Raw genomic sequence first — 15,977 nt, 5'->3', positions numbered from 1 at the left:
GGGTTTTGCTGTAACACCCAGAGCTCCACAGAGCCTGCAGGGGGTAGTGCTGGGTCCAAGGGCCAAGCCTGCAGGAGCCACACCAATACCCCAGCCCAGGGTTGCTGCTGGCCCTTCTGCCACTTGCTGTGAGCAGGCACCAGGAGGAGGAAGGAACATGCCCTGGCGAGGGGTCTTCAACATCTGTCCTTGTGCTAAGGACCACAGTGGCTTAGGTCCACCACAGTGTAGCTAAGAAGTCCACACCCTCCACCCAAGCCATGATCTGGCCACTATTGGCATCTACACAGTATCTGAAACATCTCCTGGAGCTCCTGACATCTAAAAAGCAGACACCCATGACCATTCCCCATCCTGCCCACACTGGGCTCATCCCACCATTTCTCTTGGGTGTGGTGGGGGATGAACATCCACAGCTCAGGACACACATGGCTGCAGCCCACCCGATCCTGCTGACATCTTCAGGCGGCCAAGCCATAACCCAATTTGGGGAGCTTGTTACGGTGCTGGGGAACTCATCTGTAGCTCACCACCTGTGTCCAACTCCTGGACCCCGGGCTGCATCAGAAAGGGCACAGCCAGGAGGTAAAAGGAGGCAACGGCTGAAAAGAGGGGAACACTCATGAAACCACATATGGGCACTGTGTCCCATCAACCTTTGGTTGAACCCAGGACTCTTGGTATTAAGATCACAAAGCTCCTGTTCTCCAAATGAGAAGTCCAGCCCTGCTGCTGGCTCACAGACCTATTCAGAACTTCTCCACTGGGCAGGACTATCCCATCCATTCCAACAGGGACAGTTCTGGCTTCAGCCCAGCTCCAATTGGCTCCTGCCAAACTCAGAAGGTAGCGAGAAGAGAAGAGCAGCCAGGAAAGGGCAGGTCTGGAGGGGGCACAGCAGACAAACTGCATAGACAGAGCCCTAAAAAGAGGCAAGATGATGGAGGAACATATTAAGAGCTTCCTTTGCCATGGGTTTGACAAGTGGTCTCCAACCCAGCATCCTCACACGATAATAAATCCAAAAGGAGAATGAAATTTTCAGATGCCAACATGGGGTAATTGCTCTCATAAAGGAACATCACAGGAAAAAGTGCAAACACCCTGCCTTTGGCAGTTCCGTGCTCTGGAATTTATACCCTCCACCCGTAGAGTTCAGAGGCAAACGGAAGCAGGAGAGGGAGGGGAGAAAAGTGAAGGCAAAACCTTGCTGGAATTGCTCTACCTCTTCCACAAAGCATCACAACCGTTAACAGACCTGCACAGTTTGCGTGTGAGGGCTTCCCAGACAAACCACCTGCAGTCCCCTTGGTAGGCTTTTAAGTTGGAGAATATCCCTCCAAATTTTTGCGGGCAGGTGCATGACATTGCAGGACCAAGCAGAAGACCAGGGGAGCTGAGGCAACCAACAGCAGCGAGCCCAGAACAGAGCTCCTCCTCCGCAGCCTCAGAACCTCTCCCGTCAGCTGAGATGAGCTGATAAAAATGCAGATCGATTCCAGGGCCAGGTCTTCAGCTCGTGTAAATCGATGCTGTTCCCGTGACTGGAGCAGATTGCTACTAACTCAAACTAATGGTATCTACCATCGGCAGCAGGAGACACAGAGCTGCAGGAAAACAGGGTATCCCATTTCTGCTTCCCTTAGGGAAGGTGCTAATCAAATCTCACTTCTGCCATGCTTCCCAGCATCTGAAGCCCTCCTCTAGCCCAACCAGTGCTTCCACAAGCCATGCAGACACTGGAACTGGGAGCTGCTGTGTGGATCGAGGTGGCTGCCCTGGGGTTGTGGAGCCTCTTGAGTCTAACTGGATCCAGAGCCTGCTCCAGGGATGGGCTGGGGGTGGACACAGCTGATGTATAACATGAGAAACCAACTGCAAGACGTACGGAACTAAGGCAACCATGAACCTGCTACAGACACAGCACTGCCCTGGATCATAGCAAGGGCTCGAGCAGATTGCTCTGACCCATCATCATCATCATCTCCCTACCCCCGGCTGTAGCCAAAGCTGCCCATGACTTCTCCAGTGTATGACACCATGGCCAAGGAGGCATCTGTGCTGGAATGGTGGGACGAGGACAAGAGGACATCTGGGCTAAACCCTCCTGCCTGGGTGATGGTTTTTTAGTGCTCATGGAGGCCCAGGACCTTGCTTTTGTCATCCCCTGTCTACAGTCACTCAGATATCCACCCAGCACAGGGCAAAGCTCTCCAATCCCTACTGTGAACTTAGTCAGCAGTACACAAGACAGCCCCCATCCTTGATGCTGCCTGCTCTAGTCATCTGCTGTTGGCAGATATTTTGGTGCTAATGAACCCTGGCGATCTTCTAGAGGCACCAAAAGGTCACCTTCAGTCCAGGAAGAGTTTGCTGGCTCCTATAGATTCAGCCGTCCTGCTACCATTGCCAAAGAAAGCCCTACAACCGAGTCACTCCCCCCTGCCCTAGAGCTGGTAGGAGACTGTCAAGATGTTAATTTGCAGGTACTTTTTGGTTGGTGCCCGAGGTCCTGCACAATTCGCCGGACGCCCACCAGAGCCCTCCTGCCTCCCTCAAGGTCAGCGCGGCTGAGACAGCTCAGCCAAGCAGGCTCACGCCGAAGCCAAGCGGACACAAGGCTCCTCACTGCAAAACCCAGGGTTTCAGAAGGGACCCAGCCCTTCACCAGGCTGGTACCCAGAATATTGGCACCAGGAATATCTCACCCAGGTGCCACAGACAGCAGTTCTGCAGCCCGCTGCTGCTCTCACGGCCGGACTCTGCAGCTCTGGACTTCAGCATATAAAATCAGGGGGAAACAAGACCACACTGCCCTCCTCTCACGGGTAGGGACGCTGTCTTGGGGGACCAGAGCAACAATATCACCCCTGCAGCTCAGCACTGGAATCGCTGAAGCCCTCTCTCAAGGTCACAAGCTGGGGACCCCCATGTCAGGCCACCTACAGACCCCCAGCAGATACAGACTGTCCACGTCGGGAGCCCGGGCTCACCAGAATCCCATCAGGCACCCTGCCCCGAGCCAACACATGTCGCAGAGCGGCCAAAGGCGCTTAGCTCCTGCCTGATGTTTCCTTCTGTGCGGGGTTCGCCACCCGGAGCCCTTTCCCAAAGTTCAACACTCACTTGGCAGCAGGTTGTGCTGCTTTTGATCCCGAGTCCTGTGACTGCTGCCATTTCCCACCGGGGAGGGGAAAAATCAGGATCAGTCCCATAATCCTGAACAGTCAAACTCTGGGCCTGGGCATGAGGTAGAGTGGGAGGGAAGGAGCATCTTCAGAACGAGAGCCTCAGGCAACAGAGAGACCCCAAATCCTTCCATCCCCCTGCTGAAACGCTTTTCTCCTTCCGCATCCCCTGTGCCAGCCTTATCCTGTGTGCGCAGAGCAGGAACAACAGGCAGGACACCTACAAACCATGGGTCCTGCTGAAGAAGGGCCGTGCTCATGGGGACCCGTGTCCCGTCCGCCACCAGCTCGGGGCTGCAGCTGGTTGGGTTGCCACCGAGCTCAGCTCCGGCGCAGAGCCAGGTATCTCAGCTCACAGGGCAGCGCCAGTCCTGCCTGTTCTCCCCTTGCTAATTGTACAAGGGCCCTCGTGCCAGGACACATTGTGCCATCTCAATGCCAAGGGCTTGTCATCACTTCTGGATTTGCTTCCCCGCCATGTGAGAGCCGAGAAATGCACCCCCGCGCTCATTCCTGGAAGCAGGTCGGAGCCCCAGGAAGGGTGGCTGATGCGAGTCCTCTGGCGAGACTGCTCGTGCTGGAAGAGGGAATCGCAGCCCAGAGACACATGGTCTCTGCCCCAAACCCTGGCACCTCCAGGGAAGAACACCCCTTGGTTGATGGGGATGAGGTTGTCTCCCCTGTGACCTCTCTGCTCTGCTCCCCGGGGACCGTCACTGATCCACCACTTGGCTCCAGAGTCTCCACCCTCATTTACACCAACCCCACCAAGCAAAGACAGGGTAGTAGACGGGTCTACTGGTGTAACTGCACCCACAGCAGCAGCTCTCAGTCACCATCCATCTCCCCAGTGGGTTTATTAGAGGAGCTGACGCTTCCCCCAAGCCATGGTTACACCCCATTTATTCCTGATCTGGAATGAAGAGGATCTCGTGGCTGGACAATGACAACAGCTTCCTGCTCCGTGGGCTGTCAGAGACCCTCCTTTGCAGAGCCCTTGCTCCCCACAGGAGACAGAGCATCACTGACCACTTCTCCCCCTCCCAGGAACATGTCCAGCCCTGGAGAATGTCCTGATCTTTGCTGGAGAAGTGCTCCAAGCTGCCAACGCACAATGGAGAAACCAGGGAGAAGGGAACATTTACCTTGCTGCTGGACAAAGTTAGAAGGGACAAATGGACACACAAATGGATTTGGGTCTACCCGAGCAGGAGTTAAACTTTGCACCACACTCTTTAGGAGCAGTCCAGGACAGATGGGAACGTGACTCCCAACCGAACCAGCTCCGTGCTCAGCCGCTGCTCCGAGTTAATCTTTCCCCGGGGTTGCAGAACCCGAGATGGGCAGTGACGTGGTGGCCCCTGCTCTGCACGCTACAGCAGGGATTGACGACCATTGCGTTTGGCCGTGAACCCTATTACGTCCAGACGGCTCCCTCCCTTCAGTGCTGCCCTACAAGAGAGCCCGTACCTCTCCCACAAGGTGGCCCAGCTCACACAGCGAAGAGCAGGAGCGGAGCAGGAGCCAACAGGGCACGGTGTCCAGCCCAGTCATGCTAGAAGCAGGGGAGATAACGCAGGACAGCCCGAGCAGCCTCTACCCATCCTGCTTTACCCTTCTGGCCACATTATTCCTCTAACTGGTATTTGCCTGTAGGTGGGTCAGGTTAATCCTTTCTCTCATCCTTGCTCTGACCCCCTGTACAGCCACAGCAAGGCTGGACCCTGTTCTCCCCGTCACAGGTACCTCCACCCCAGTGACACGGTGCCCGGATTCAAGCAAAGTGGCCCCGTGGCCCTCTGTTAATGGGAGGAAGGGTTGGCCAGCTGGTGGGGGAAGGAGGTCTGGGGCAAGTGGTCCGTACCCAGAGTGTGGACCAGCATCACTGGATTCCAGTGAGGAGGGGGAAACCCCGGAGGCTGCTCCAGGCAGAGGACAGGGATGAGGGAGGGAAAGGAGAGACAGAGAATATTATAAAACGTAAGACCTTGAAACGGGCAAGGAAAAAGTTGGCCTGCATTGCTCACCCTTCCAGGCCTTAATCCCTTCGTTAGCACACATGCCTGATACAATTAAAGACAAACTCCCAAATCTGCAATGCAGACCATCTGCGCCAACAAAGGGTCCGGTGAATTCCTCTCCGCATTAATTGCGATCTCCCAAGCTGAGGAGCATTTCCCACGTCGTGCGGCTCTATGGGGCTGGCCCCCAGCCCCGGCTGCCCCCCAGGCTCAGGGAGTGGGCTCTGTGGAGGAGCCCCAAGCATTGAGGAGGGATGGGAGCAGGCTGGCCGAGCCACAGGAGGTCTCTGCGCCAAGCAGAGCTGGAGCTGGTTACACACCACCAGCAGGAGCAAAGGTACAGGCAACAAATGCAGAAGGTGTGACCAACGCCAGGAGAGACAGCATTGTGGTGGGAACGGGCCAGGACAAGTGAATAAGGTGGAGAGGACAGGGCAGACAGGAGACGGAGTGCTGGGGCTGGTGGGGGTTGATGGTTCTCTTGTCACTTGATCTCTACACTCCCACCATGGTAGCCTGGAGGTCTCCCCGTCCTTCTAGATCACCAGCAGGACCCCGTGGTCCTGCTGTGGCTGAGTCTCTAAACACCATGGCAGCACAAACAATAAAACAATAAAGAGACACATACCACAGCAAAAGACAATGGCTCTTTGGGGCAGCCCCATCTGGCCTTAAGAACCTGCAACCCTGCAGGACCCAGAACAACGTGCTGGCAGGTTCATCCCAGACTGAAGCTCGTGCCCTGACATCTTGCCTCAGCAGCTTCCTACAGTCCCTGCCAGGAGGTGGGAGATGGGTTCAGGTCCCCCTTACCCAACCCACGTCTCCCTTAAGCGACTGTGCCAACAACTCTGTCACCTCCACACTTTGTGGAAAACACCAAGAACCTGCAGCCTTCGGCCCTTGCTGGCCCACGGAGGCTCCCCGTCCCCCCCAGGTGCCCACCAGCCCAATGGCCAGAGCTGTCTGAGGCTGTTTATGTCGGCAGGGGCTGGGAACAGGGCGCTGCTGGGCACTCACAGCCCTCGGCAAGTGCTGAGATAGTGGGTGTCCAGCAGCAAGGGTGACCCTGTGTCCACCCCGTTGCATACGCAGGCAGGAGCAGGAACATGAACCAGGGCGGTGAGGCACAAACCAGGCTGTAGGAAAGGGAGAGATGCAGCGAGACAGGGAAAAAAACCTCTCCCCCAAGGCAGAGCGCTGGGGCGGGGGGGGGCGTTCACAGCGATTTTTTCACCTTCACCCCACGAGCGTTGCCAGAGCTGGCACCACACCAAGACCACGCGCCCCGCAAGCGGAGCCTTCAACCCGCGTCCCCCTGAGCTGGCAGCTGAGCATCCCACCCAGGAGCTCGGCACCACAGTGATAACGCGGACGAGGAGGAGGAGGAGGGAATGGCAAAACCACCTCTGCACAGGCGGTGTGTGACCACGCACAAATATGTACCCACACCCGTAAGGGTACGCACACCTGCCCGCCGCGGCTCAGATGTGCGCTGAAGAGCAGTGAACGGCTCTGCTGCTCCCCGAAGGCCGAGCGTTTATCCATCTATTGTTGCTGTTCTGGGCCTATCGCTTTCTGGTTTATTATCCCCTTGCATTTATTTCTTTATTTTATCTAATGCATTGAAGAATTGATATGCTGGGAGCATCGGCACTCGGAGACGCTTGCAGAGCCACCTTGCCAGACGATGGGCTGCGGTGGCAGGTCTGGTTTGCGGTGGCTGCTGGGGTGGGAGAGCTGAGTGGTGGGGACAGGCATCCCACAAGAATGGGGTCAGGCATCCCACACGCAGCAGCACCGTCCGGCCACACATGTGAGGAGGGACGATGCCTGTTTTGGAGGCAGCCGGACAGCATGGAGATGAGGGAGGAACAGCAGAACTTATGGGAAGGAACACCTCCAGGTCTCCCTTCTTGGAGAAACAGCCTGCGAGGTAACTGCTCTTTGCAGGGGACCCAGAAGCTTGGAGGTGAAATTGCTGCAGATCTTGGGAGTAGGGAAAAAAAAAAAATTTAAAAAAAAAAAAAAAAATCAAGCAAGCAGGTCCCACAGGATCTACGGAAGAGGGAAATAAGGCTGCTCAAGATCCGTTATGGCATTAAGCCCTGCGTCTTCATGGATCCCCAGAGAGATACGCTCACTTCTGTGGCTGCACTCCCTGCACCCACCCCCGTGCCTCCTGCCTTCCCGGGGAAGCAGCAGCATCTGCTGAAAGGAAAGGACACACCGGGGGAAGAAATATCATGGTTCCTCGTGGGACGTGAAAAGGCCCAGCACAGCAAAAAGCAGTTGTTTGGAGAAGAGCCCGACCGTGCAAAGTCATGCCAAAGGGATGCCTCACCATGCCGTGCAGTGGAGCAGCTCCCACCGGGAGCTCTGAGCCCAGACTAGTCTGGGAAGGTCCTACATGAAGAGTAGGATACAGCTGAGCTTTCAGCAAGATATTGCACACCATAGAGGAGAACCTCAGTTCTCAGAGGTACGAGAAGTCAGACAGAGCGTGGTTGCAACCATGAGCTCATGAGCTGCCAGAGCTTGTCCATTCCCCAGGAGGTCGGCACAGGTCACGAGCCCATATCCAGGGGACTGGTCCAGCTGGCCAAGGGCTACTGCTGCCAGGTGTCAGCCAAGACATACGAAATGTGCATGGAGACAAGGCCCGTGGTGAGACCCAGGTGCTAGAATAACACTACTCCGGCGATCTAGCCCTATCCTAGAGCGAGCCACTCTCCAGGTTGGGAGTCAGGAATTTGGCCCCGGAAGGGGCTGCTGGCCACCAGCCACCATACCCTGTAATCCCTCCTGGAAACTCTACACTCTAACCTAAAACCGGCTTGTTCCTCCCCAAGCAGCGCTCTGGAGGCTGCTCCAGAATCTCGGTGAAGCGCCTGCAGATGAGATCAGCACAGCCCACGCCCAGGACGAGCGTGACAGAAGCGCTGGCATCTCCTGCATCTCCATACTGGCGGCCAGATGGGGAGACCCAGGTCCTGTTGCTCACACCCTTCTCCCTTGCAAAGTTGGCACTAAGGTGTGCAGACCCCCCCCGGCAGACCCCAGCCCCTGAGAGCGTGTGGGCAACACCTCCCCGTCTCCTGCAGGCAGGACAGACTCCCACCACCACAGACTCCTGGTCCCGCACTGCTGCCCTGTTCCTCCAAAGCCAGCAAGCCCACAGCTCCAACCCTGATCTCCGCTGTGGAGAGAAACAACTGCTTGGAATACATTCCCACAGCCAACATCGTCCCTTTACCCCTCAGTCACCGCCCCAGCGCCAACTGACGGGTGACGCTTTGGGACAGCATCGTTAGCAGATGGGGCTGAGCAGGCAGAAAAGCAGCAAGTTGAGACCTGGACCTCACCCCACCTCCCGGACACTGCGGAGCCAAAGAATGGGAATCCCACCAATGTGGTACCCATGGCTCCGTTCAGAAGTGGGGCTGAGCATCCTCAGGTCCTTGCTCTCAGAGACCACGCTGGCCCAGGGATGGGCAGGAGAACGTGTGCTGCCCTAAATCTGAGGGCCCACTAGCGCTTTGCCACCTTCTGTTTCAAAGTGTCCTTGAGAGCTCTGCGCCTGTCCCCGCTGCAGCGCCACCACACTTGCCCGTCCACCAGGCAGGATGCTCCAGCCCATGGCATCTGTCAAGAGGAGCCTGAAGAAGACCGTCAGCTCACAGAGGACATTCGGTGGCGTGAATCCCTTCCCAGTTGCAAAGTCTCCTTGTTTAGGCTGTAGCCAGTTACACTGGGAGCAGAGCCTTGGAGCGCAGTAGCTGCGAGCAGCGCTGCCCCACGGCTCCCTCAGCCTCTGGGCGTAAGCGGGGCTGAAGGGTCCCCCAGAACAAGGTCAGGATCCTGATGGCACCACGTCCAGAGCTGTGTCAAGCACACACACTGCCTTGTCATCTTGCGCATTCAGAGCCCCAGCAGCAAGGGACGGGAGTGTTACTGCAGGTCTGGAGATGGCCGAGTTCCTCAAAAAGCCCATCAAACCCAAAGCTGCGGGAGACCCCTCACACCCTCAACACTGAGGACCCGGACCAGATGCAGTTCACCCTCAGATCCTACCCAGATGCGGAGAAAAGCAGGCGGAGCTGCAGCAAACTCATTGCACCCACATCACTGCGGCTTCCGTTGGAAAGCAGGACGGGGCAGAGAGCTCGACAGCAACGAGACCACCAGCAGCCCATGGCCAAAGCGCCTCCCTTCTCCCCGAGATCCTGCACGTGAGTTGTGACAGCCCGGGAACGTGGGAGGAGAACGGAGCTTGTTTTTGCTCTACAGCCTGCTGACGCTCTTCAGCGGCATTTAATGTTACAGAGCCCAGACAAGGCTGGAAGAGAAGTTCAGTAAATCATGTTCTGCCTATTTTGGAGCTCCCAGGAGTTGTTTGTTCCTTTGCATGGACTCAAGTGATTGCTCTCTTGTGGGCGCAATGATATCTGCTCGAACCCCTTCTGCTCTTAAACACTTACATTAACTGGGTAATTCAAGCAGCAGCTACGCGTGCTTCCAAACACGGTGGTTTGGAGTACAAAAATCCTCCCCAGAGGAGGTTCTGCCTTGGTGTCTGGGATGTAGAGACCCAGCAGGCACTACGCCCTGCCAGGGTGGGAAGACAAAGGCAAATCAGGGCTCAAGAGGCCATCGATAGCCATGGCTCCAACTCCTGTCCCTGAAAAGGTCCACAGGCTGGAGAGCCACAGGCAGAGCCAGGACCGGTGACTTCAGGGGCGCTCACCCCTGGAGGCTTGGCCATTTCAGACCCATGTTACCAGTCATTCCTCGGGTCAGGAGCAACGCTGCCCTGGCGGGTAGAAGCTTCTCCTTCCACAGACCTTGCAGCAGCTTCCCCCAACTCTGCTCCAGGTCCTTGTGCTCCATCTCCTGGCCCCGTGCCCCGGAGCAGCCACCCCCCTGCCACCCTCCACCCATCTGGCAGCCCTCTTCATTTATCTTTATGCCTTTATTCCTTCCGTTAAATGGCGCAGCTCTGCACTCAAAGCTGAAAAGAAACAGCCTAATGGCCATTAAGTTCCCCTTCGGAATATCAGATTCAGATCCATCAATTTTACTTTGTAGAGAATATTTGCAGTAAAATCAGAGCAGGTCCCAGGCGCCTGACAGCCCAACAGTGTTTTCTTCCTAAGAGCAGCTGCTCGGAAAACACATCGGCGCAGGATTTACTGGCAGTTGGCACCACCAGATAGTTCAGAGCCAGGAGCCAGAGGATGCCACCCGCTTCTGTCACCCATGTCAGCTTCCGCGATGAAACCACAGAGCTGATAAAACACGTCTGCTGCTCTAACCCGCCGGCTTTCCGGCATCCGCCCACGGCCTGCCGTTGCTCCAGCCCTGTCCTCGCCGAGGAAGTGCTGGTCACTGGTCTGCAGCCCACTTCATCCCCACTGAGGACTGGGAAGGCTGCCCCGGCGACGCCGCAGACAGTGCAGCAGAGCCGGCCAACTGCGAAGGGATAAAAAGAGCGGGTTTCGCTGGCCGGAGCACAGCGAGGAAGGCAGCGGGACTTGCCGACATTGCCCAGCCGGTGCCACCTGCAACAGGTTGAGCTCCCGTTGGTGGCAGCAGCCGTCCTCCCCCAGCCCGGGGAGCCGTTGGCAGGCAGACAGCACGTTGTGCATCCCCAGAGCGGTGCCAAATCCTTTCCAGGGGGACCTGCCGGTCAGGCATTTTACCCATGCAACGTGTTTACAGCTTGCAGAGAGGATGCCAGGTCTCTGCCTTCCCCTCCTGGAGCCGTAGCCGTGGGCAGCCGCCCTGGGCGATGCCCCCCAGAGGGTCCCCTGGAGCTCGGGGAAGAGCAGAACCTCACCCAAAGATTTGCACATTTCGTAGAATCATAGAATTTGCACATTTGCTGCCTGCAAGGAGGAGCAGTGCTGCTAAAGGCAAGACCAGAGGTAGGAGAACACAGAACCAGCTTCCACCCAGGACAACCGTCCCCACCTCCCGTCCCATGCACCAGCACCACCAGAACCACCACAGGGCAAAACCGGCAGCATCTCCACCACCTCCCAGCTGCCAACCCAAATACCGGCACAATCCTAACGATATTAACAGCCAGGAACACCACCAGATTGATTTTATTTTTATTTTTCCTTAGCCCCAAACTGTTACTGGGGCAAGTCCCCACTGTGGTTCTGCCCAGCTCCAGGTCTGTGCCCCAGGGTGACAGGTACCAAACTGGGCAAAGCGATGGGAGGCCTCGAGTGCCTTGTTACGGCATCACAGCCCAAGCTTGGGGTGACGAGGCACTTGCAGTGCCTACGGAGGGGGGGACGCGTCGAACAGATGGAACCCAGGTCTGATCTTGCCCACCTCACCGCAAACGAGTCTGCCCTGCCCGCCCGAGGATTTCACCTCCTCTTCTTTTAGGCAGATTTCTGGCAAATAACAACAGCTGGGAGAAAACAGAACATCTCCAGGAACGGCAGGAAGGTGAGGGTGGGAGTCAAGTGCTGGGGAGCCCCTAACCACCGTCAAATCCACACCTGCCGCCGCTGACAGCTTTCATCCCCATCTTTAACATGAGGCTCTGCACCAAAAACTGTCTCCGGCAAACCCAGTCTCCCCAGCGCCCGGGAGAGCCGAATTCCCTCTGCCATGGGTAGGGCTCACCGACACTCCCGGCGTCGCATGGCGAGTTCCCGCAGGTCCAACTCTTCCCAAGGGGGCCGAGATTTAAATCACACGGGCTCCTTCCTGGGGCTCTTTGGCTTGTCCCTTTGTCCCAAGGCTCCGTGCGACTCTCCCCTGCTTCCCCGCAGACCCACGGCTCCAGAAGGGCGAAACCAGCTCCATTTAATTCAAAAGTTTCTCAGATCGACACCAGCTCACCGGAACCAGGGGGTGGGCACTCTCCAAGGCCCCTCAGCACAAGGGGTCTTGCACAGACATCCCCCCCCCCATCGCTTCCTGCTATAAGAACTCTAAAATCAGCAGTTTTGCAGCAGCTGCAGAAATTCCCTGTTTTCGACTTCTTCTTCCCCAGAACGCCCATCCTGATTTTCTCATCTAGCAGGGACGCTTCTCCAAAAAAAACCTCCCCCCCCCACCCCCCGCCAAGGGTGTCACAGATCCCCGGGGACACCCCACCTCCCCGGACCCCCCTTTCTCCGCAGGGTGCCCCGCAGGCGGCCCAAGCCCCTCGGGACCCCCACCCGGGCGGCGGCTCAGCCCGGGGTGGGGGTGGGGGGGGCACACACAGACACATTTAGCACCGGGAGAGGTGTGTCCCCCCCGCACCGCCCCTGCGGAGCCGCTGTCGGGCTGCGCCCGGTGCATCCCCGGGGCTCCGCTCAGCCGCCGCCCCGGTGATACCGCACACAAACTTTCCCGGGAGCCCCCCCTCCCGGTTCTTCCCCCCCCGCCTTTTTCCCCCCCGCTCACCTGCGGTCCGGGAGACGGGCGGGGGCCGAGCCCGCCCCGCGGCTCCCCGAGCCCATCCGTGACCGGCCCCGTTCCCCTTCCCGGCCCCGCTCCACGGCGCAGCCTTTCCCCGGGCCGGGGAGCGGAGCCGCCGCCGGCGCTTGCGGGGCCGGGGTTTGAATTCGTCCAACCCGCCCTGATTGGGCTGCGGAGGGAGGGGGGGGTGGGGGGGGTGGGGGCCGGGATTGTGGAGGGAGGGAGCGGGGGGGGAGGCGGAGTGTGGCTGCGGGAGGTGGAGGGATGCGGGGGGTGTGGTAGCGGCAGGAGGGGGGGGGATGCAGCGGCTGTGGAGGAGGCAGGAGGGTGTGGGGGCCATGCGGGGGAGGTGGGGGTGGAGGGGAGGCGTGGGGGGCGGCAGGGGGGCGTGGGATAACGTGGGGATGTGGTGCCGGGGGGATGCAGGGGGGACGTGGTACCCTGGAGATGCGGGGGGAGGGGTGGGGTGGTACCCTGGGGATTCAAGGGGTGTGTGGGGGTGTTGTGGGTGCTGGGGGGTGTGGTACCCCGGGGATGCAGGGGGGATGTGGGGGATGTGGTACCCTGGGGATGCAGGTAGTGGAGCGGGGGTGGGGGGAAGGGGGCGTGGAGGGATGCAGGGAGATGTGGTACCCTGAGGACGCAGGGGGTTGCAGGGGGGCTGTTGGGGATGCAGGGGGATGTGGTACCACGGGGTTGCGGGGGGTGTGGGGGGATGCAGGGAGATGTTGTTACCCTGGAGATGCAGGGGAGGGGTGGGAGGATACGGGGAATGCAGTGGGGTGTGGTACTCAGGGGACACAGGGGGTGTGGGGGGGTGTTGGGGGTGCAGGGGGGTGTGGTACCAGGGGGATGCAGGAGGTGTGGGGGTGATGCAGGGAGATGTGGTAGCCTGGGCATGCAGGGGGTGGGGGGGCGGTGTTAGGGGTGCAGGTGGATTTTGGTACCCTGGGGATGCAGGGGTTGCAGGGGTGTAGACGTGCAGGGGGGTGAGGTGCACTGGGGGCTGCAGGGGGGGGTGGGGGATGCGGGGGGATGCGGTACCCCCGTGGGCCGTTGGGATGCAGTGGGTGTGGGGAACACGAGGGGACGTGCTCTCATGCGGGCGGGGGGGTGATGCAGGGGAATGTGATGCGACAGGGGCCGGGGGCTGCAGGGTGGCAGGGGGCTGCAGCGGGTGTGGTGCTACAGGAGGACCTGGGGGATGTAGCCGGGGGGTGGGGGGGACACTGGAGGGAGGGGTAGTGCCATGGGGGCTGCTGTGGAAATGCGGGCAGGGGGATAAGGAGGCTGCAGGGGCATGTGGTCCTGTGGGGGGTGGCCAGGGGGGTGGCAGTGCCATGGGGAGTGACCACGGGGGGGCAGGGGGCAGGCATGGCCTTGGGGGTGCAGGGATGCAGCGCTGTGGGGATGCTCGGGCGCAGGGATGCAGGGCAGTGTGGTGTCGTGTGCGATTGCCGTGGGGACACAGGAGGTGGGGGGGTTACAGAGCAGGGAGAAATGCTGGGGGGGGGGATTATGCTTTGAGGATGCAGGAGAATTTCGGTGGTGCGGGGGGGCACAAGGAGCGGTGCCGTGGAGAGGATGGTGGCCCTGAGAGAGGGTGCGGGGCGGCAGGGTGCCATGAGAAGGGGTGGCTGGGCGAGGAGGACGGTGCATGGGAGCCACAGAGGATTGTCCCGGGGGTGCCACAGTTTTTTGTGGGACCAAAGGGGGTGATGTCGCTGCCAGAGGTCAGAGCAGGGGGGTGTGGGTGGCACCTCTGGGCAGCAGAGGGGCGAGGGAGGAGGGACAGCAAGGGGATGGGGTGACGGAGGAGGCAGAGCAAGGGGATGCCGGGGAAGGGGACCCAGCATTAAAGCAGAGCCCCTCTGGGACAGGCAAGAGGGATCGAGGCTAAGGCCCCACAGGATTTTTCAGTCGGGATTACACCCCTGGCAGCTGTCACCATGGGGTTTACAGCATCGCTGCTGCTTGTGCCCAGTGCCAGCTCGCAGCTGGGACCACGCTTTGCTGTCAAAGATTAGCAGAGCTAACGCTGGGGCACCTCCAGGGGACTTGCGGTGCCAGCACGGGGTGACAGTGGGGACAGGAGGACAGCGATGGAGCTGCTGGTCCTCTCTAGCGAAGTGCTACCACCCTCAGACCATCCCTGCAGCCGAGCTGAGTGGCTGCTGCTGCACCACAGCCATCCCCTGCCTGGATCCGTCCCTCCTGCTCTCCCGAGCGACGCACCAGCGCTGCCTCCCCGCGCCAGCCCCGCCGCGGGGCACAGGGAGGGTGACCGTGCTCCCCTTTTCTCCACTTCACCCCAAAGGGGCTTTGAGCTCCGCAGCCTCCTGTGCATGCTCCGGTCTCCCCTCCCAGCATCTTCTCAGGCTGGAACGTGGCGCTTGGACTTTTGTCCTCTGCAATGGTACGGAATAGAAATACAGGGCAATAATTGTGTTAGGAATGTATGTATTTTTAAAGCCTATATAAAAAAAGAGGGGCATTCAAAGGGGCTGGTGGGCAGGATGGGGTCAGCATTCTGCTGGTGCTCGGTCCACACTTGTGGGCCTGTGTGTCCGTGTCCCCCTCCCCCATACTCAAGTTTCTCGTAACGTTCCCCGTGGTGGGACCCCCCCAGCCCCAGCGCCCGGGTGAGCGCTCTCAGCAGTGCTGGGCTCACCGCTGGCAGCAGTGGACGCTGCTCCCTCCCACCGGCTCCTTTCCCGGGGGACACTGGCTCTGGGAACCACGGCGGGGTTGTCCCTGTGGCGCTGGGTGCTGGGAGCCTGGGCTGTGCCCAGGGAAGGTCATTCCATGCAGGGCTCCCTGCGAGGCTTCTGATGTTAGCACAGACCTTCCATCAAAGTCCTTTTTCTCTGAGCTCTGTGCTCCTGCAGAGCAGATGAAGCACCTGCTGCGAGCTGGACCTGGGGGGTGTCACCCCTGGTCTGGACAACCCAGCGCAGGGGAACCGCAGGAACGTGCACGGATGAACTGGGATGGGGAGGGATTTGGAGCCCTCCCAGACCAGCGCCTGGATGAAGCCACAACCGCAGCGGCAGCAGCTCCCAGGGAGCTGTGGGCTCCCACCGCCAGATGCACCACAGCTCCCCAGCCGGTCCCTTCCCCGGGATGGGTCCTGGGTGCTCCCCGAAGGATGCTCTGGGACCCAGCAGAGAGGTCACACTCGGTTTTGGGAGGAGAGACGGGCTGTGCCTTCCTCCCTCGCCCGGCCCTGCCCCACGCGGGTGCAGAGGGTGCAGATGCAGCCCCGGGGTCTGCTTCGAAAGCAGGCGATCTCAGGGCAGCGCGGCTGCATCCGCGCCACGGAGGGTCAGAAAATCCC

General features: G+C 59.3%; 1 protein-coding gene across 5 annotated transcripts in view; it reads right to left on the bottom strand.

Annotated features, from left to right (window-relative positions):
• CTXN1 (cortexin 1) overlaps positions 1 to 12,811 on the bottom strand; it is a 41,663-nt gene extending 28,852 nt beyond the window's left edge. For 4 of the 5 annotated variants that reach the window (XM_063358165.1, XM_063358164.1, XM_063358163.1 and 1 more), the window contains exon 1: positions 12,626 to 12,811. The gene's annotated coding sequence lies outside the window, so the exon portion shown is untranslated. Of the gene's footprint in view, positions 1 to 11,854; positions 12,123 to 12,625 lie in introns of those variants that run through there. The other variant, XM_063358166.1, reaches the window with a different exon arrangement.
• Positions 12,812 to 15,977: the final 3,166 nt, after the last annotated feature.

This window comes from Chroicocephalus ridibundus, chromosome 22, assembly GCF_963924245.1.
Source record: "Chroicocephalus ridibundus chromosome 22, bChrRid1.1, whole genome shotgun sequence".
NCBI lineage: Eukaryota > Metazoa > Chordata > Aves > Charadriiformes > Laridae > Chroicocephalus > Chroicocephalus ridibundus.
The sequence above is the reverse complement of the archived record's forward strand: the minus strand, read 5'-3'. Positions and strand labels throughout refer to the sequence as shown.